General features: G+C 40.5%; 1 long non-coding RNA gene across 1 annotated transcript; it reads left to right on the forward strand.

The window, feature by feature from the left end:
• Nucleotides 1–872: 872 nt before the first annotated feature.
• LOC103878403 lies at nucleotides 873–22,575 on the forward strand. The gene is made up of 4 exons (XR_638584.4): nucleotides 873–1,019; nucleotides 7,482–7,579; nucleotides 13,604–13,766; nucleotides 18,857–22,575. It is a non-coding gene; the product is annotated as an uncharacterized LOC103878403 (long non-coding RNA).
• The last annotated feature ends 170 nt before the right edge of the window (nucleotides 22,576–22,745 follow it).

Consider the following 22,745-nt stretch of genomic DNA (forward strand, 5'->3'; position numbering starts at 1 on the left):
TCCCACAACATGGATTAGTTTGCAAGGGAAAGTTGTTTCTGAGCAGTATGGCATAGTGATTAAGATGAGGGATCCTGGAATCAGCCCGTGATTTTGGGCAAGTTATTTTAGGTCCACTTTGGACTGCTTCATCTCTTAAATGAGGACAGCAACCACCTACTTCAGGAATATGAAGGTGACAACACTTAAAACTGTGCCTGGCACATTGTACTTGCTATTGTCTTAATGTCCTAGAATAATGGTTTCTATAACTTGGGAAGAAAACTATTTGAGAACAAGATTGGTTACATGAAGTTGTATAGTGAAAAGATCTGTTATTTAAACTTGCAGTTTAAAGTCATTAGAATCATTCTTTTCCGTAAGGCTTTCTTTGCAAGAGATCTGCATTAAAGTTGCTAGCAAATAACTAAATTTGGGCAAATAATCTAATAATAGCAAGATGGTAAGTGTACTATTACTGTATTTTGGGAGTTGGTAATACATTCACATGGATTTATCAATACACATTGAGAAGCAAAGCCTCTCAAGCTGTCCCAGATCCTCCATTCCAAAGGCACACATCTTAGGTAACTCATAGTTTAGTTTGGAAAGGTTAATCTCTTCCATATCATGTAAATATTTGAATATGTACAAAGACTTAATTTGACTCTTGTCCATTTTTGTTTTGTTTTTTTGAGAGGGAGCCTCGCCCTATCACCCAGGCTGGAGTAGAGTGGCACAATCTCGGCTCACTGCAAGCTCCGCCTCCTGGGTTCACGCCGTTCTCCTGCCTCAGCCTCCCGAGTAGTTGGGACTACAGGCGCCCACCACCATGCCCGGCTAATTTATTTTTTATTTCTTATTTTTTGTATTTTTAGTAGAGATGGGGTTTCAGTGTGTTAGCCAGGATGGTCTCACCTCCTGACCTCGTGATCTGCCCGCCTCCACCTGCCAAAGTGCTGGGATTACAGGTGTGAGCCACCGCGCCTGGCCGACTCTTGTCTGTTTGAATGCAAAGTTCTCAATAGTGGTTTTTGTCTGTAAGTATTAGCTTATAATTTTGGAGAGTGATGGGTATGGTTGCTGGTTGATGAGCAATAAGATTATGTAGCCTTAAACTACCTAGAAGAGTTTCCATGGGTGAGGCAACAGGCTGTTAACAAAAAGAAACTGGAAATACAGTTTCTCCTGTTTGTACAACCTGCTTTAAAAACAAGTGTACATGTAGAACAGAATACAAAAGTGCCATTTAATACTTTATAGCTATTTCCATGCACAAGTGCTGGTTTTATATTTCTATGAAAGCAAAGACTGTTTCTGTGTTTTCTTCCAGAGTATTTCTGTTACAGCCGTAGAAGTAAAGTTAATACTGTTTGTGCCATAAATGTAAGACTCCATTTTGTCTGCAACTGCTAAGTGCCACTTTCCTTTTGTTATGGGTAGGGATGTTGCTAAGGATACTTAAGTCGTTAACAGCAAGATGAAAGAAGTTACAGATTATTTTCTAGTTGGCTAATCTGTGTTGAATATATTTTTTATGATCATTTTTATTGACACCACAGAACCTCAGACTATATATTGATAATGTAACCAAAGCTGCTCAGGAATTGGAGTAATTTTTCAGTCAACTCAGAAGTTAACAGGAAATCCTTATTATACATTCTTAAATTTTAGATTAGTGCAATAACTATTAACAAAACATTAAGCACTTACCTTGTAGAGCTCAGGCATCCGCCAGGAAAAAAAAAATACAAATAGCCTAATGACCTCATCTTAAATACTTGTGTCTGGGTAAATTTTTCAGACTGATCTTGTGAATATAGTCCAGGATAAATTTAAAATGTTGGCTGGTCCTTGCTATATAATATGCTTCTGCCCTCTTGTCCCTTCCCATCACTAAAAATGTATTCAAACATGCAAACAATGCCAGTTAACAAATATGATTTAGATTTTCTGTTGTGTGGTATTCGTCTACTATTATAGAACCTCAAGCATTTCTCTAAAGAAAACTCTTACACATCTTGGTGTTGTGGTTTCATGTCCACCCTAATGAGAAAAGTTCTTTCTTAGTAGGGTCATTTTTCCTGAGGAACCCCTCCCATAGATTTATCCCATAGTAGGCCTTATAAATAATATCCACATACTAAAATTATTTGGCTTCTAATGTTAAGTTTTACACTAATTGATATTGTAAAAGTAACTCTACAGTCAAAAGTTGTAATACTTAAGAATAATCTGCCATCCAAGCCATTAACCTTTAGCATCTGTGTTACATTTAAAAATGCCTGCTAAAATTGTCTATGCATAAACAAGTTTTGTTTTTAGTTATGCTGTGGCTTATTTGGTTGGCGTGAAAATTAGATTGCTTTGCATATCTGGGGTAGCATAACCAGTTTTATCAGTGGCTAGATTATATCAGATGACAAAAATAACTTGAGACTTCAGAGGTTTGATAAATAAAGTGATGATACTTATTAGAAGTGGATGCAATCTATAGCCATCAAAATGTGATGCATTCATATTCAGGCATGGTCCTTTAGCGTTGGAGTGATAGGCACTTTTATTTGAGTCTCTGAATGAAAGACAGGCTTTTAAAGTGGATTAAAGGATAGCAGTTTTTACTTGATAAGTTGGGACCCATGGTAACAGCAAGCATCCCACTTATAACTGGTGTCCATTCAGGAAAAAACATGTAACCATTATGTGACTCAATACAAAGAAGATGATTACACTGGTAAAAAATACTAAGTTAAAAAAAAAACACCTAGTAAAAAATACTAAAAGGATTACATTAGTGAAGATTCAGGGTGCGAAGGTGTGAAGTAAAAGGAGAGAAGATTAACAGAATAGGTTTACCTTTATTTGATCTGCTTACAGGGATCTATCTTCCACAGTGACTAATTCTCCTATTTTGGTGAAACTTTTCAGGTTGATGGATTTAACAAGAGTAGTATAAATCCAAAATTTTCCATTTTAAGGTCATGATTTTATTTTTTACTCTGTGGTTCTTAAACACAATTTACTTCATTTTATATAACACCTGCCAAGAACAGCCTAATAAAATTAAACAAGATCTGGTTTAGGTTTAACAAAATTAAAATGTGTTTAACAAAACCTAGAAATGATGTGAATTTGCTCCTAGGAAACACTGAAAGCATGTGAAAGGAATAGCACTCCAATCCAGCAGTTAATTTTATTTGTGCTTTTTAATAATTGCTGTTTTAAATTCTCTAAGGAGTTGATAATACATAGTCGTTTCTGTTTGGCTTTGAAGTGATCCAAGTATATGTATGTGGTTTGCTTTATAAAACAACCACAAAATATAGTCTTTCTATGAACATATGTAGAGTGATCAGAAAGTCTCCCATTCTCTAGGCCAGAAACATCATGAATGCTCTCATATCTGACTAAATGCTGACTAAGACATCTCAAACTCTACCTTTTGTCCAAACTAGAGGAGTTTTTGACAATTTTTCTGGACTGGGGAGGTATTTTTCAAAGATCCCTATTAAATTTTAGGAATCAAAAGGGAATCTAGGAAAATTGCTTATTTGATCTACAAACTGATAAACTGAGAACCTATCATACTGAAAATGATTAAATACTCTATAAAATCAGTAGTTTACCAAAAATAGAAAACGTTTAATTACTTCTATTTATTTATTTATTTAGAGACAGTCTCACTCTGCCACCTAGGCTGGAGTGCAGTGGCACAATCTCGGGTCACTGCAACCTCCACCTCCTGGGTTCAAGTGATTCTCCTGCCTCACTCAGCCTCCTGAGTAGCTGGGATTACAGGCATGGACCACCGTGCCCAGCTAATTTTTCTATTTTCAGCAGAGATGGGGTTTCACTATGTTGGCCAGGCTAGTCTCAAACTCCTGACCTCTGTTGATCCACCCGCCTCTGCCTCCCAAAGTGCTGGGATTTCAGATGTGAGCCACCGCACCTGGCCTTAATTACTTATTTAGAATGCTGTCTACCAATGGTTCTTGTGCCAACAGCTGTGCTTTAAATTCCCTACCAGTGCCTTTCAATATAATTTTTTTTTTTTGAGATGGAGTTTCACCTTTGTTGCCCAGGCTATAGTGCAATGGCATGATCTCGACTCACCGCAACCTCCACCTCCTGGGTTCAAGCAATTCTCCTGCCTCAGCCTCCCAAGAAGCTGGGATTACAGGCATGCGCCACCACACCTGACTAATTTGTATTTTTAGTAGAGACAGAGTTTCTCCATGTTGGCCAGGCTGGTTTCAAACTCCTGACCTCAAGTGATCTGCCTGCCTAGGCCTCCCAAAGTGCTGGGATTACAGGCGTGAGCCACTGCGCCCGGCCTCCAATAGAATTTAATGTAGGCCAACATGTAATTTTAAAATTTCTAATAGCCGCATTTTAAAATGTGCTATATGTACTATCTTCAATTTCTTAGAGCATATCTCAATTAAAAGTAGCCACATTTCAAATGCTCACTACTCGTATGTGGCTATTAATATGTAGTGTATTATGCCTTTCTTGTGTTGCTGTAAAGAAATACCTGAGGTCAAGTAATTTATAAAGAAAAGAGGTTTAATTGGCTCGCAGTTCCGCAGGCTATACAGGAAGCATGGCAGCGTCTGCTTCTGGGGAAGCCTCAGGGAGCTTTTACTCAAGGCAAAGTGGGGGCAGAAGGAAGAGAGAGAAGGTTGAGGTGCCACACACTTTTAAATGACCAGATCTCACAACAACTCATTATCACAATGACAGCAGCAAGGGGATATGGTGTTAAACCATAAGAAATCACCCCCATGATCCATTCACCTCCCACCAGGCCCCACCTCTAGCACTGGGGATTACAGTTCAACATGAGATTTGGGCGGGGACAAATATCCAAACTGTGTCACATAGCACACTCCTAGACTGTGCTTAAAGTCATCTTTAAGGACTCTAGACAATTGTCACAGCTAATCAAATCTGCCCAATGATGTGCAGTCCCTTATACAGAAGCCCATATTGGTTTGAACATAATACTTGGTACTGAATAATAGCATTTCAAACTTTAAAGGTCGTTTTTCAGTGGTACACTTTCTTTTCTCCCCTCCCCTCTCCTCTCCTCTTTTCTTTTCTTTCTTTTCTCACTCTGTCGCCCAGGCTGGAGTACAATGGCATGATCTCGGCTCACTGCAACCTCTGCTTCCAGGGTTCAAGTGATTCTCCTGCCTCAGCCTCCCAAGTAGCGGGGATTACACGCATGCACCATGATGCCCCACTAATTTTTGTATTTTTAGTAGAGACGGGGTTTCCCCATGTTGGCCAGGCTGGTCTTGAACTCCTGACCTCATCTGATCCACCTGCCTCTGGGATTACAGGCATGAGCCACCATGCCCGGCCAGTGGTACACATTGGATTTTTTTTTTTTTTTTTTTTTTTTTTTGAGACAGAGTTTCACTGTTGTTGCCAAGGCTGGAGTGCAATGGCACAATCTCAGCTCACCGCAACCTCTGCCTCCCAGGTTCAAGCAATTCTCCTGCCTCAGCCTCCGAGTCCAGGTTCAAGCAATTCTCCTGCCTCATCCTCCGAGTAGCTGGAACTACAGGCATGCACCACCACATCTGGCTAATTTTGTATTTTTAGTAGACACGGGATTTCTCCATGTTGGTTAGGCTGGTTTTGAACTCCCGACCTCTGGTGATCCACCCGCCTCTGCCTCCCAAAGTGCTGGGATTACAGGCATGAGCCACCATGCCCAGTACATATATATTTTTTTTTTTTTGAGACAAAGTCTGGCTCTGTCGCCCAGGCTGGAGCGCAGTGGCGCGATCTCGGCTCACTGCAACCTTTGCCCTCTGGGTTCACACCATTCTCCTGCCTCAGCCTCTCGAGTAGCTGGGACTACAGGCGCCCGCCACCATGCCCGGCTAATTTTTTGTATTTTTTAGTAGAAACAGGGTTTCACCATGTTCGCCAGGATGGTCTGGATCTCCTGACCTTGTGATCTGGCCGCCTCAGCCTCCCAAAGTGCTGGGATTACAGGCGTGAGCCACCGCGCCCAGCAAGTGGTACACATTTTTAAAGCTAAAGATCAAGAGCTGGATTTTAAAATGAATTAGATGTATGCTACTTAGTAGAAATAAAATGAAACAGGCCTGTTAAAGCTGTTACAAGAGGATTCTCCTGGTTTACATCTGTGGGAAGCTACAGTATCTTCTGGGAAGCAATTGAGAACTGAGATGAACAAACACGTTCCTGTATTTGACACTGGGCATCTTCCTAAGGCCTAGGCGTGCCACATGTGAGAAGGATAAGTGAGGCATTCATGGTTTCAGCTTTCAAGGAGATCATAAGCTAGTCCAATGGACAAAAATAATCTTCTGAATTACTAAATTGGTCGTGTTAATTTTAGAACTGAAGAAGTAAATTCCATTGGAATTTCATGAAGATCAGTGGTCAGAATTTCAAAATTAATGTTGGATATTATTAGGTATAGATCATTACTTGAAGCCTCTTCTACCAGGGAAAACACACCTTACAAAATTTGTAACCATCGTAGGTGGAGAGTAAAATTTTCCTTCTAGGGTGGGAAAGTAAAGGAGTAGATGGTGGTTAGATACTGACTTTGAAGTTTGTGACTCAAAAACTGTGTGACTCTGGGAAAGTTACTTACTCTTGAGTATCTTATTGCATTCATCTATGCAGACTTTAAGAATTAAAATTTTATATATATATATATATATATATATAAAAAATACATTTAGTCATGGTAAGCACATTGTGAGGGCTTAATAGAGATTCAGTGTTTTAAAATTGGTTTCAGGGCCGGGCACGGTGGCTCACACCTGTAATCCCAGCACTTTGGGAGGCCAAGGCAGATGGATCACGAGGGCAGGAGATTGAGGCCATCCTGGCTAACATGGTGAAACCCCCATCTCTACTAAAAAAAAATACAAAAAATTAGCTGGGTGTGGTGGCTGGCACCTGCAGCTCCTAGCTACTCAGAGGGAGGCTGAGGCAGAAGAATGGTGTGAACCTGGGAGGCGGAGCTTGCAGTGAGCCGAGATGGAGTCACTGCACTCCAGCTTGGGCGAGAGAGAGAGACTCCATCTCAAAACAAACAAAAAAATTAGTTTCAACATGACTAATTACCTCTGCAAAAGGTTATATTCACAGATGTATAAGAGGCTAGATTCTGATCTATGGAGTGTAACAATTGGTCACTTTTTAATCAACTGAAATTCATTTGGTAGAATGGAAATGAAATTCCACCACTAGTTTCCTTGCGAGGCTGACAGGTCAAGCTGGGGTCCATAAGTCCCTGAAATTGCATGCAAAATTTGGTGTCTGTTTCTTGGTAGAATTTTTAAAGAGATCCATGACTCAAAGACCCACCATCTAAATGGCCTTCCTGTGGAGATACTTGAGCACCTTAAGAGAGAAATACATGTTACACAAGCCAAGAATATCAAATCTGCTTTGCTTCTCTAAGACAATATCAGAAAAAAATGAAATACCTTTTCTCTTCTTTTTAGAGTCAACAACAATGGTTCCATGAACTGATGGAGAAAGCAAATGCCTCTTATTAGAGGCAACAACGATAGTTCCATGAACTGATGGAGAAAATGAATTGGTGGGTCACAAATGTAGTCCTCTGGTTGGTCCTTTTAAAAATAACCTTGCCTTGCTATTTAGTTTGCTTTTTCCTATTTCTCTCCCACTCCTCTCAAACTCAGATCAGGGTCTTAAGATATCATGCTTTACACGATACATGTGTTCATAAGCCAAGAAATACGAATTTCAAGTGTGTCATCTTACATAGTAATTGTCTCAATCATGTAAGTCCAGATATTTTCTTATAGTCCTAGCTGATTCATCAGGGTACTGTTCTGAGTAATGGCGAGAAACTAAACCATCTATAACCTACTATTTCCAAGGCTAAAATAATAGAGAAGTTCAAATTTAGTCTGAGTCTGTTCAGGACAACAGCACTTGTTTATTACTAAGTGTTCCCTCTTTTGCTGTATACTTTCTCCCTGAACTTGTACCCTAGTTTGCTGTTGCTGGAGGGATGCCTGAGAATCAGTCTTTGAAACTCTTCTAATGTTTATAATCCTTCCCAATCCATTGGATCCAAATATTGAAAATGGATGAGATTTTCCTAAATCATGCTTAGAAAGGTAGCCCAAATCTTTTAGCATTCTCCAAAATCAACTGGAGAGTTAAAAACAAACACACACACACATACACATATTTGGATCTCAATTCATTCCCATTGAATCAGAATGTATGGGACAATCTTTATTTTTGACAGCTCTCCCTAAGTGACTCTGTTAATTAGAATATACTTCTCCTAGGCCACGTGTGGTGGCTCATCTCTGTAATCCCAGCACTTTGGGAGGCTGAGGTGGGCAGATCACCTGAGGTCAGGAGTTTGAGACTAGCCTGACCAAAATGGAGAAACCCTGCCTCTACTAAAAAATACAAAATTAGCCGGACGTGGTGGCGCATGCCTGTAATCCCAGCTACTCAGGAGGCTGAGGCAGGAGAATTGCTTGAACCCAGGAGGCGGAGGTTGCAGTGAGCCAAGATTGCACTATTGTACTCCAGCCTGGGCAACAAGAGTGAAACTCTGTCTCCAAAAAAAAAAAATATATATATATATATATACACACTTCTCCTGGCTGGGCATGGTGGCTCATGCCTGTAATCCCAGCACTTTGGGAGGCCAAGGCAGGCAGATCATTTGAGGTCTACAGTTTGAGACCAGCCTGGCCAACATGGTGAAACTCTCTCTCTACTAAAAATACAAAAATTAGCCAGGTGTGGTGGCTGGTGCCTGTTATCCCAGCTTCTTGGGAGGCTGAGGCAGGAGAATCGCTTGAACATGGGAGGCAGAGGGTGCAGTGAGCCAAGATCGCGCCACTGCAGTCACTAGGCCCATACAATAAAAAGAGGTAAATTTGGACAGTCCAGTGGCTCATTTATATAAACTGTCATAAGTATAGTTTTCTGTATCTATGAATTAGCCCCATTTTAAAGTACAAGCATATATAGTCTCATTAAAACTTTGTTGTTTTCTATCCATGGGTCACATCAGAGGTGGGGTTTTTTGTGTGTGTTTTTTTGTTTGCTTTGTTTGTTTCTTTGTTTGTTTGTTTTGAGGCAGGATCTCACTCTGTCACCCAGGCTGGAGTGCAATGGCGCAATCTCGGCTCACTGCAACCTCTGCCTCCTGGGCTCAAGTGATTCTCATGCCTCAGCCTCCTGAGTAGCTGAGATTACAGGTGCGTGCCACCAGGCCTGGCTAAGTTTTGTATTTTTAGTAGAGATGAGGTTTTACCAGGTTAGCCAGGCTGGTCTTGAATTCTTGGCCTCAAGTGATCCATCTGCCTCGACCATGGTGCTGGGATTACAGGTATGAGCAATGGTACCCGGCCACATTATTTTGCAAAATGCTGTCGTAGAAGCAAACCCATCTCTATTTTAATCCTATGATTCCTCCGTATATAGCTCAGATCTTTCACCTGGAAAATCCTTGCAAAAACAAACCACTTAATCACATTATTCTTTGGAGTTCCATGAAACTGAATGATAAAACTGAAACTCAAATGGGTGTCACTCATTTTGTCTTCTGTTCATTGATACTGTTTATTTGCCACCTTTGAAGGACTATTTAAACTATCTAAAGCCATAGTCACACTTCCCCTGCTCTGAAGAAGAGCTAAAGAAAGGCAGTGGGAATAAAGAATTCTTTTTCTACTGCATTGTATGAGTTGTCTAGAAAAGTTGAGTAAGAACCTAGGACAAGGAAATCAGACAGCTCCCAGCATACCTATTGTCCGAGTTCCCTCGCACAACTTCAGAATTGTATTCAAAAGTATTTTCACAACGGTAGGCACTCACTTAATTAAATACAAGCACATAATCAAATATATATATATACGCACACATATATATGTGTGCGTATATATATGTAGTTATCACCAAAATATATATGTAGTTATCACCAAGATCTTAGCTTCATTTCTCTAAATGCAAACCAGGGCCATCTGAGCATACATTAAGAAATACACAAGAGTTATTGGAATGGCCTTTTGATCCCAAGAGATATGGCACAGAGACATTTAGAGAAGTGTGCCACATGATCTTCTCAGGAACATGGGAAAGGCACCAGGACCGGAGGGAGGCAGAGGTTTGGGCACCTTTGAGTAACTGTATCTCAAAGAGAAATGTAGTAGAAAAAACCAAGGACCTTGAAATTAGACAGATCTGGGCTGAAGTCTTTGTTTCAATTCTAATAGCTATGTATTTGGGGGCAAGTTATTTAATGCTTTTATTTCTTCAGTAGGAAAGTGTGCCTCACAAGAAAACTTTACAGTGTTCTTTCCAATTCAACAAAATAACATCCAAAGAGCTGAGCACAGTATTTAGCACAGAGTCAATGCTGCTGGTCAAAACTGTTCACACACTTTTTTTGCTTTCTCATCTTCACTCTGCCCTCCCTGGCCCAAGCTATCTCCATCAAGTTAACAAAGACCTGAGCTGGAAAGGAGTGGAAGAGACGTTAAAGCCACGCTGTCACTGATTATTGAACAAACAGGATGGTTCATCTCCCTCCTATGGAAGAGAAATGGCTATTGATATTAAACTCTAGAAATCAGTTGAAAACCATTGAAATGAACTCTGGAAATGCAGCCCCTCTGATTAATACTTATCTGAGTGAGATTACCTGTTTTGCAATAACACGTCATTGGTTGCAACCCAAGATGGTGGAGTTAGGGGATCTAGGGGAGCTGCAAAGTTAGGTCAGTAATAAACACTTAGAAAGCCATGCATTACACAGTCATGGAGTCAGGACCCCATTATAATATCATAGTGGTTCTTCTGCAATCAGCTGACAATGATCTAGTCTCACGTTCAGCAGATGCCACAAAAAGGGACAATTCCAAAAGCAGTCAGGTAATTATCAGCATTATTTGTTTGTTTCCCAGCATTTACACAGAGGTTTCCTGACAGTTTCAGTTCCTCATGAATGATTTCTAATAAGGGGTTGCTATCATCTCAATGCTGGTGACTCCCACAAATTCATATGTTGAAATCTGACTGTCAAAGTGATGGTGTTAGGAGATAGAGAATTTCGGAGGTGATGAGGTCATAAGGGCTGAGTCCTCATGAACTGGATTAGTGCCCTTATAAAAGAGGTTCCAGAGAGCTGCCTTACCTCTTCCACCATGTAAGGCTACAGTGAGAAGATGGCCCTCACCAAACCCCAAATCTTCTGAGGCCTGGATCTTGAACTTCCCAGCCTCTAAAACAGTGAGAAATAAATTTTTGTTGTGAATGAGCAACCCAGCTTATGGTGTTTTGTTAAGACAGCCTGAACAGACTAAGACAGAGGTATTCTAGGTTGGACATCCCATCTCAAACACAAAACAACTGTTTTGTTTGGCCTCAAAAACCAACCTGCATCATGAATAATTGTTTTTTATTTGCCCTTGTTTTCCTGATACGAATTGATTTCCAAAAATTATCAACTGTTACATACTTCTTAGCTTGTAGCAACATTCTAAATCATAAAAGTGTTAATAAACACATCAATAATTTTCCCGTAATACTGAGGATAAACAAATAGGATGTTTCCTGTATCATAGTTTGTATGATATCAGTAATATACTTAATGTCTCAAAAGATTATAGTTAGGCAATAGACAATTATTGAATTGAAGTGGATTATTTGACTATTAGAGGAAGAATAAGAAGTAGTAATGCATAACACAATCTTTTATATTCTTTTTTGGGGTTGGGGATTCTAAAAGACAAAAATGCTTTTTCCACAGTTGAATTCAAATATATGTAATTACATGTCTTTCACTTTCAGTAATTTATAAGCTCCTTGCACCTTCTTTGAATCACCAATGTCTAACAGTGCCTTGCACAAAGTAAGACCCTAAATATGACATCTCTCTCACTTAAAGACCAGATTCTTTGTAAGTGGAGCACAAATTTCCTAGGACTACTGTAACAAATTGCCACAGGATGGGTTCCTTAAAACAACTGAAATTTATCATCTCACAGTTCTGGAGGCTAGAAGTTTGAAATCAAGATGTTGGCCAGGCGTGGTGGCTCACACCTGTAATCCCAGCACTTTGAAAGAGAGAAGTGGGAGAATCACTTGAGCCCAGGAGTTTGAGACCAGCCTGGGCAAAATAGCAAGACCCCCCCTCTATAAAAGAAAAGAAAAGAAAAGAAAAAGAAAATCAAGGTGTCAGCAGTGTAGGTTCCTTCTGAAGGCTCTAAGAAAAAATTCATTTCGTGCCTCTCTCCTAATTTCTTATGGTTGTCAGCAAACCTTAAAGTTCTTTGGTTTGCAGCTACATATCTTCGGTCTCTGCCTCTGTCTTCATGGCCTTCTTCCTGTGAGTCTGTGTGTCTCCGTATCCAAATCTCCATCTTCTTTCTCTCAGTAAGAAAATAGTCATTAGATTTAGAGCACATCTTGTTCTAGTGTAACCTCACCTTAATTTGATTATCTCTGCGATCCTATTTCCAAATAAAGTCACATTCACAGGTACTGGCGATTAGGACTCCAGCATATCTTTTTGGGAGACTCGATTTAACCAACTACATTAAGGACACAACAAGAACTAGAAAGTGTGGCCAAAGAATCTTGCTTTAACTATTAAAATACCATGCAGAAAGAACAATTTTGTTAACTATAATTCAGGTATGCTTTTACATGAATATTAGTTGCAAAGATTTTAGCCACAGATAAAAACTTTATCAATGTGCACCATTTCTTTGATATGACAGATTCAATAAAGGAATAAATAGCTCTCTTTGAGAAGTACCATTATGATCACAAAAACATTAATTTACCATGGTTGTGGGAAATATTGACATTGATTTTACATGTTGATACATTCTATGAAACATTCAGAGGAAAAGATCTCCGGTTATGCAAAAGAAACAATGCTAAGTGCTTGCTACTCACAAAGATTCTCTTCTTGACAAAACCCTAGCCAGCCCCTTTGAGCTCTTTTTCAACAGGGCCCACCCTTGGGCCTGTCCTCAAGAGCCTGACTTTAGCAAGAATCCTGCTAAGCTAGTTTAGCCATGATCCCTCATCCTCGGTATCTGATCACTCTTAATTTCTGACCACATTCATCTCTCACCATCTCCCAGGTGATTTCTGATCACCCTAGCAAGAACCCTTCTTCCTGGTTAGCTAGAATCCCCTCTTACCTCTGATGTTTCCTCTTAGTAACCATTCCTTTTATTTCTTTTTCCATCCAACGACTCCTCCACTGTGCTTCTTGGCTATACATTCCCACTTTTCCTTGTTGTACACAGAGTTGAGTCCAATCCCCTTCCACTGCTCTGAAACTCTATTTCGGTAGTTACTATACCTATCACCACAGTCCTGAATAAAGTCCACCTTACCATTTTCACATGTGTCGCAAATCACTTTTTCTTTAGTATCACGCCAGTTCCTCTTTTTCCGCACATAGTAAGATAACAATCCTCAGGTTTCCTTGCGGTTAGCTGTGTGTCAGAGTCTGAGCCAGGAATGGTGGGTAGAATGAACGTAAGTCACTTCTAAGTTTGACCCTTGAAAACGTTCCGCTTGAACCTCCTTTCTCTCATTTCTCTGCTAGAATGACTCTGGGACCACATTTTCCAGTGGCATAGTCATCAGAGGAAGGAGAGCCTACCCAGTGTGATGTGAATAAATGGATGAGGTTCTACTTTGTTACTGCTTCATGGCCCAGTTTCCTAATGCACGTTACGGATTGTGCAAGTTTACAACATCATCTAACTGTAAGAAAACTAAATGTGTATTTAAAGCCCTTAGAATCAAAGACTGATAGTGATGTGCTCATCTTTGTATTCCCTGGCACATTTCACAGTACCTGACTCATCACCATGCTTGTTTCTCTTTTTTCTTTTCTTTCTTTTTATTTTTTTTGAGACAGAGTCTTGTTCTGTTGCCCAGGCTGGAGTGCAGTAGCACAATCACAGTCACTATAACCTTGAACTCCTGGGCTCAAGCAATCTCCCACCTGAGCCTCCTGAGTAGCTGGGACTACAAGAGCACACTATCACGCCCAGTTAAATTTTAATTTTTTGTGTGTGAAGATGGGGGTCTTGCTATATGGCCCAGGCTGGTCTCCAACTGCTGGCCTCAAGTGATAGTCCCACCTCAGCCTACAAAGTGCTGGGATTATAGATGTTAGCCACTGCACCCAGCCCTGTTTGTTTTTCTTTACATCGGAAAGTGATCTTCAAAAATCAGTAATTTTTTTTTTTTGGTCCGTTATACTATTTGTAATGAAAACTCATTATTTGATATCTTATTTTCTTCTTCTTTTTTTTGTTTTGAGATGGAGTCTCACTCTGTCTTCCAAGCTGGAGTGCAGTGAGGCGATCTCGGCTCACTGCAACCTCTGCCTCACGGGTTCCAGCAATTCTCCTGCCTCAGCCACCTGAGTAGCTGGGACTACAGGTGCACGCACCACGCCTGGCTAATTTTTTGTATTTTTAGTAGAGACGGGGTTTCACCATGTTGGCCAGGCTGGTCTCGAATTCCTGACCTCAAGCAATCCACCTGCCTCAGCCTCCCAGAGTGCTGGGATTATAGGTGTGAGCCACCACGCCTGGCCCAGCATCTTATTTTCTTAAATACTTAAAAGAAAGAGAAAAATCAGTGACAACAACAAAAAAAGCAGTGAGTGGCTCCCATGTGCCAAACCTTCTGGTGTTAAACAGGCAGAACATATTTACTTTATTTATTTATTTATTTATTTATTTATTTTTGAGACAGAGTTTCACTCTTGTTGCCCAGGCTGGAGTGCAATGGCATGATCTTGGCTCACTGCAACCTCCACCTCCTGGGTTCAAGTGATTCTCCTGCTTCACCCTCCCGACTAGCTGGGATTACAGGCGCCCGCCACCACACCCAGCTAATTTTTGTATTTTTAGTAGAGACAGGTTTTCCCCATGTTGGCCAACCTGGTCTCAAACTCCTAACCTCAGGTGATCTGCCTACCTCGGCCTCCCAAAGTGCTGGGATTACAGGCGTGAGCCGCCGTGCCCAGTCTACTTTAGAGGAAAAAATAGTAACTGTGTACTCCAAATTTGGGAAACTAGCTAATAAAGTTAGCAAAACATCCTGCATTGTCCACCAGGAATTATTGGTTATTTTATTCACACAAAATGTAACAATATATGGGGGAAGTCATCTAGAAGAAACCTCATCAGTTCATATAACATTCTTAAAAAAGGAAAACGGTTTCAGTGGCACCAATCTGGGCGAATCTAGAGCAGTGGCCAGTTTGTGATGAGCCACATCCAGAATGAAGTGGGGGAGCTCACAACTGGACATCTTAGCAAATACCAAATCCAAGTATGTCAGTTGGGACAACTGGGGGAGGAGGTGTAGTGGGCTGTGCAGCCGGGGGAACCTTCACCAAAATGACTAGAGAAATGAGAAGAACAATTATAACTGACAGATAGGAACAGCCTGCTCAGATACGCTAAAAATGAGTCAGGCCTTCAGGATGATGACAACTTTGACAAGGATTTTGGAGATGATAACAAATGGAAAGCTTTATGTATCCAGTTCAACACAACTGTTCATTAGAGTCCCCGAGGGTCTGATGCATTTAGCAAATGACTATTTTATATGCTTTTTAAATTTTCAGATGCTTCCATAAATTCATCTTGAAAGGAAGACATTTCTTCAGAACTCTGTAAATCTTACAGAGTCTGAGTCCTAAGGGAGTTGGTGGAGGTGGGAATAGTTTGTATTTGCTAAGCATGACAATAATGTGGCAAAGATTTTAAGACTGTGCTCCAGCTGCAAACGAACTTTGCCAATTTCTTCCTTCAGAATAATGAAAATAATTTTTTTTTTTGAGATGGGCTCTTGTTCTGTCATCCAAACTAGAATACAGTGGCACCATCTGGCTCACTGCAACCTCTGCCTCCCAGGTTCAAGCGATTCTCCTGCCTCAGCCTCCCGAGTAGCTGGGACTACAGGCACACGCCATCACACCTGGCTAATTTTTGTGTTTTTAGTAGAGATGAGGTTTCACCATGTTGCCCAGGCTGGTCTTGAACTCCTGACCCCAAGTGATCTGCCCACCTTGGCCTCCCAAAATGCTGGAATTACAGACGTGAGGCAAAGTGCCAGCCTGGAAAAATGAAAATAATTCTTATGGTGATTACAGCTCATTCTTATCCAGCCACCCACTCCCAACGTCTTTTTTTAAATCTTATAAACTCATTTGTTGCAATTAAGTCAATTAAATTTCTTTCAAAAAGTTCTATAATTCAGACTTGCCTGTACTTACCTGTTTTCTATTTAGAAATAAGATTGATGAAGTATTTAAATTTTAGTTTTAGCTATAATTTGCTAAGTGGATACAGGAATTTTAAAAATGAATGTGCATTCTCCTAACATTTAAAGGGAATATTACCAGAATTGGGAAATTTAAGAAGGTAACTGGAAGTGGAGATGAGAATAATGTGATTTATTGGATAGGAGAAGAGATGGACGTGCCAGGACACTTTTGAAGGTTTATGTACCATGTCTGGCCATACTCTAGAAATAATAGAGAATTTTATTAAAAAGAAAATAACAGGCCGGGTGCAGTGGCTCATGCCTATAATCCGAGCACTTTGGGAGGCCAAGGTGGGCAGATCACTAGGTCAAGAGATCAAGCCCATCCTGGCTAACACGGTGAAAACCCATCTCTACCAAAAGAAATACAAAAAATTAGCCGGGCGTGGTGGTGGGTGCCTGTAGTCCCGGGTAGCTGGGAGAATGGCGTGAACTTGGGAGGCGGAGCTTGCAGTGAGCTGAGATTGCGCCACTGCACTCCAGCCTGGGCAACAGAGCCAGGCTCTATCTCAAAAAAAAAAAAAAAAAAAAAAAAGAAAGTAACAATGTAGTCAATGATCAAGGTAACTTTTCTTAGAATCTAAATCTAAATTTCTATTTATTTGTTTATTTTTAGAAAAAGCATCTTGTTCTGTTACCCAGGATGGAGTGCAGTGGTGCAATCACAGCACGCTATCGCCTTGAACTCCTCTGCTCAAGTGATTCTCCTCCCCCCTCAGCCTTCCTAGTAGCTGGAACTACATGTGCAAGGCCAGAAATCTAAACTTTTTACTTCATTTTTAGTTAAGGGTTTTAGTCCTCTTTTCGTACTCCTTAATAAATTACTTGGACATACTTACATGAACAGAGAATATATTATCTTTATTTTTCTTCTGATGATTAGGAAATAAATTGTTCACTGGGCACGGTGGCTCACGCCTGTAATCGCAGCACTTTGGGAGGCTGAGGCAATTGGATTACCTGAGGTCAGGAGTTCAAGACTATTCTGGCCAACATGGAGAAACCCCTAAAAATACAAAAATTAGCCAGGCATGGTGGCAGGCGCCTGTAGTCCCAGCTACTCGGGAGGCTGAGGCAGGAGAATCTCTTGAACTTCGGAGGTGGAGGTTGCAGTGAGGCCAGGTTGCGCCATTGCACTCCAGCCTGGGTGACAGAGCAAAACTCCATCAAAAAAAAAAAAAAAAGAAAGAAAGAAAATAAATTGTTCTTCCTTAATTAGCTTGATTTAATTATTCCATAATGAATACATATATATGAAAATATCACACTGTACCTCATTAAGTATATGCAATTATTAATTATCCATTAAAAATAAAATGTATTTTTTAAAAGAATTAAAATAAAATAAATGTCTCCTCAGACCAGAGAGAAGTGGACTGAGCCTCAGGAAAATCACAGGCTACGTCTGGGTCTGTCGTGAAGCAACTGTGTGACCACAGACTAGTGCCTTGACCTCTGAGACCCTCAGTTTTCTTCACCTGAAAAATGAAGGCTTTGCTTTAGACAGTATATTCAGGTTCTTTCCAGCTTTAACATTTTAGGATTCTGGACGAGGAGAAAGAATTTTATTCAGAGCCTCATTCCCTCTTCAATAGGACAGAATGAGAACTCAGAGGGTGTGGTCACTAACCTCTCTTTCCTGAGGCTCTCCTTGTCTTGTCTGGGCATTGGTTGGCCTCCTTACATGTCACCATGAGGCATTCTTCCTGGCCACCAATGTTTTGTTTAGACTTTCCCATACTATCTACCAAGAGTCTTTCAGTTTGCTTCAAGCTTATCTGTGGTCAGTTCTGAGTTGAAATTCAAGTGCACAACCTGACAATGACGTCTGTGCCTTTGTTTCTGGAATAAATAAGTAAACTCTGAGGCGGAGAGGAGAGAGGGAGTGGTTCTTGCACTAGAGTGGAACTGACGGCCCATCTACCCCATAAGCCATCGATGAATTGAAAAAACAAAACTCTTAGCAGACCCCATTTCTTTCTTTCTTTCTGTTCTTTTCTTTTTTTTCTTTTTTTTTTTTTTTTTTTTTGAGACAGAGTCTTACTCTGTTGCCCAGGTTGGAGTGCAATGGCACAATATTGGCTCACTGCAACCTCCGCCTCCCGGGTTCAAGTGATTCTCCTGCCTCAGCCTCCCGAGTAGATGGAATTACAGGCGTGGGCCACCATGCCTGGCTAATTTTCGTATTTTTAGTAGTGACGGGGATTTACCATGTTGGTCAGGCTGGTCTCAAACTCCTGACCTCAGGTGATTCGCCCGCCTCGGCCTCCCAAAGTGCTGGGATTACAGGCGTGAGCCACCACACCAGGCCCCCAGACCCCATTTCTCAGGTGAAATTCTGTGGGAGAACATTGAGATTCACTGAAGCGCAACACACCCATCAAATGAATTTCTGGTAAATGAGTGTAATGGAGCCAGAGGAATCTTGCTTTGAGAAGGCTATTTCCTCATAAAGGCTGTGACTTCCTCACAGTTTGTTTCATTGACAAATGTTCTTTCTCCTCAGAACTGAACCCCTACAATGTGAGAAGACTCTCACAATTGCCTTTCTCAAGAACACCACCTTGGCCACTTCACCTTTCTCTGAAGAGCACCACTCATCTTTCCCCGGATGGATGCAGGATGCTGCCTCCACAGGGCCACAGAAGCCATTGTTCCAAGAAGCACCGGCTTCTTGGGCTTTTAGCTTAATTGGTTTCCATGTTAGGACCTAGACTTCTGTCTCTCCCTTATTTTCCCACCAATCCCCACAGCAGAATGCAGTCCTCTTCCAAATATCTCCAACAGTGGACCGCTCATCTTCCCGTCAAGCTGTCAGTGACAGTCTATTAAATGGCCCAATCTTGAAATCCTTCTGATGAAGACAAATGAGAAATAAACTTATGAAACAGCTCCGAGTTACATTTAAGTCTCTCCATTTCCTTTAGTTTCTCTTTGCTCCAAGGCTTGAATATAAAATGGAGACAGGGTTTCAGCGACAGATGGCAGAGGATAATCTTTCATTTTGTCATAAAGTTAACCCTCGGAGGGGCCTGAAAAGACCTTTCTCTTGGAAAACCAGTGGCTTCATAGTTCCTTGCTTTTAATCGGGTAGAAAAAGCTCTTTTCTGATTTTCAGAGAACGTGCCTTTCCTCTAGGCTAACCCACATCGCAAGACACTCGGGTGAGGCTGGCCTCTCCATTCTGATTTATTTATGCTGCTTGTGGGTGCCTTGCACATTTTAATTAATGATGATTTGACTGTGCGTGAGCCCTGGCGATAAATACGAAAACAGGGCTATTAAAGATAATCCAATAAACAAACCCAAGAAAAGCTGTCTTCCAGTATTATTTGTTGCCATTTTTAAAGGGGACAGATGACTAAAAGAAATACAATACTGAAATTAATTTTTAAGGTTGATAAACAGTAACTATAACCGCGACTAAAAAATGCCCATTAAATCTTATACTGACTAAGAAATCACAATTCTATGTCCAGATGAAGCATTTGTTTTATTCCTTGAACAAGTTCAGCCAAAGGGGGTTATGATTTAATGAGTGGAGAATTCTTGTATTAGGTGTTGTAGCAAAGCCGAGAGACTGTCACTAAGATCAAATAGCTTCCAACCTTAATCAGTAGATGACAAAGAGGCCAAATGACAAGTTTTCTTTAAGGCAAAATCCTGAGCATTTTTTTTTTTTTTTTTTTTTATCATTTAAGTGAAAGGAGAATCTAGATGGTTCCAAGTAGGTAAGGAGACAGAACATTCACACAGAGTGAAGGAAATGTTAAATAAAGAAAAAACTTAAGCTGGATCTGATGTCTGTGCTAAGTCACAACACATGAAGCTCAAAGCCCTCATGTTTGTATTTGGGGGCACAGCGCATCAAGGCGGTTGGGTCTTTATGTGGCTTTGCATAATGGTAAGGATGGAGAATGTATACAGTATAGCGATGTAGGGAGACCTGGATTGCATCAGAATCCTGAACAGAGACAAACTGTTTCTGCTCATGTTAGCAATCTCTCCCAAGCTGCTCTCCTACACCCAAAGGCTGACTCCAGAGATATTGAGGAGCAAGAACAATCCCTTTGTAAGGAATGAGGGGGTGGAGAATTGAGAGAAGACTGATGTTGAAATCTGGTTCTCTCACATCACACACCATTTCTGTGATGGAGTAATTGCTTCTCCTGTTCCAGAAAAAAACAGACAGATATCCCAGGTCTGGGGAATATTGGAATCACTGTTTAAGAGGACAGGCAATTGAGGTAGCAAGGAATAACAGGAAAGGATTAGAGGGAAAATAGAGGGGCTTTAAAACCTAAACGTGGGATTTTCTCCTGTTAAATGCCTGAAGGCTTTCTAGCATGCTCTCTTTTTCTGGGTAGTGACTCAAGACTGGGGACACCCAAACCTCCCACATAAGTTTTCATTATGTAGTTCTCTTTAAAGAGGGGAATTTTTCCTTGGAAAACTTTTCTTTTTGTTTTTTTGGTTTTTTTTTTTTTGGCCTCTAGCAAAATGCAAGAGCCGCAATGAAAGACCACACCTTCACATGTAAAAACCTTTAACACTTATCCACACATTGCTCAGATCCTAGAACTGGGTTTTCAGAAAAACTGTTTGGGATCTATGGTATCAGAAATCAATTTTGTTATGAGGGAAACTATCTTTTGTGTGCCCCTGTAAAGACCGGGCTACCATGTCCCACATTTTTCCTCCCAAAGTCAAAAAAATCTCCAAATCTCTGATTTACACATTTTGAAACCCATCAAAGTGGTAACTATCTGTATTCAGATTTCACAAACTTTAGGGGCTGGTGACAGAGATGAAGCAAGCAGCAGTGCAGATAAACGTGGGAGTGGAATGTGACACACACCCAGCTCCCAAAAAATAATTAGGGAAAGATGATTCTTGCACGATAGAAAGGCTGACCCTTAAATTACTCAGGTAAAATGTTTAACATGATGTCTGTTCCACAGTAATGCTCAATAAATCTTTACTAACAAAAAGGAGTTTTAAGAAGAACAGTCACAGGGCAAAGATCAGAACAGGTGAGCAAGGCTAAATAGCGGGAGAAAAGAATTTTGAGGTGTCCATGCTCCATCATCTCAGATAATACGGAATCAATTAAGGACTGAAAAGGGGCCTCATGGAGATCTGGCAAGGGGTTCATCGCTGACTTTGATGACAACAATAGTTAGTAGAGTGGTTGAAAATGGAATCAGATGCCCGTAGGGTAAGGGAAAGAATGAAAGTATGAAGGGAAACTTTGCAGGGAAGACAGAGTGACAGGACAGACCAATATAAAGTTCTTTAGGATGGGATAGAATTAAGCAGACTAAGGAAAAGGAGATACTATGGTAACTATGTTAAATCCCAGTGATACTCTTACGTTGCTTGAAAGGGCTAGGGCATATAGTTCTACTATAAGCTCAAGAGTGCAGAAACAGGACTTCTGAAGAGTCAAAATCTAGATTCTGGATTCAAGGTTTCACAATGAATTCACTGCAACAGCTTCGGCAATTATTTAATGCTCCCTGGGTCTCAATTCATCAACAAATAATACCAAATAAGAAGAGTATATGATACTATATTCCATAAGCATTACTATAAAAAATCCATATATATATAATCTGTATCAAGCAGACAGAAAATGCTTTGAAAGTCATGGTGATAGAAAACAGTGATAAGAAAGCGTTAAGTGTTATCAGGAAAATGGCTGTTGCAATGACTGCTACATATGCTATTTTTTACTAATGATATTATACATTCTGGTTTTTCAAATTTCAGATGCTGGGGCTATGGGACCTGGTTAATACAAGAGTAGGGGAAAATTAGTATCCTTACCAGTGTGTCATCTTTGAAGCAAAGGAGTGATTTTAGAAATGAAGAGGTCACAGTAGAAGCGGCAGAATAATAACGACTCAATAATCGGTGAAATTATATTGAGATAATGAATGCTTCTAGGAGGCAGCAGGAGTCGGGGATGAGACGAATTAAGTGATGAAAATGGCCCTACCTAAATTTCCCCATAATGGGGTTATGAAACAACCTGTATCTGTTGGGTTAGAATAGAGTAAAATAATCTTAATTTTGGTAATGTAAAATTTCTTTTTTCTGAAAGTACCTTTTATTTTTGTAATTATTTTTCAAGGAAAGTTTGTATAAGCTTTGTGCATTCTTCTTTTTATTCTTGCCAACTTACTTTTGGTCTCCATGTAGGTACTCAAAAGTTAATGAAGTGACAAATTGTTTTTTCTTTTTTTTTTTTTTTTTTTTTTTGAGACGGAGTTTCGCTCTTGTTGCCCAGGCTGGAGTGCAATGGTGTGATCTCAGCTCACTGCAACCTCCACCTCTAGAGTTCAAGTGATTCTCCTGCCTCAGCCCCCCTAGTAGCTGGGATTACAAGCATG

This window comes from Papio anubis, chromosome 13 (genome assembly GCF_008728515.1).
Source record: "Papio anubis isolate 15944 chromosome 13, Panubis1.0, whole genome shotgun sequence".
NCBI lineage: Eukaryota > Metazoa > Chordata > Mammalia > Primates > Cercopithecidae > Papio > Papio anubis.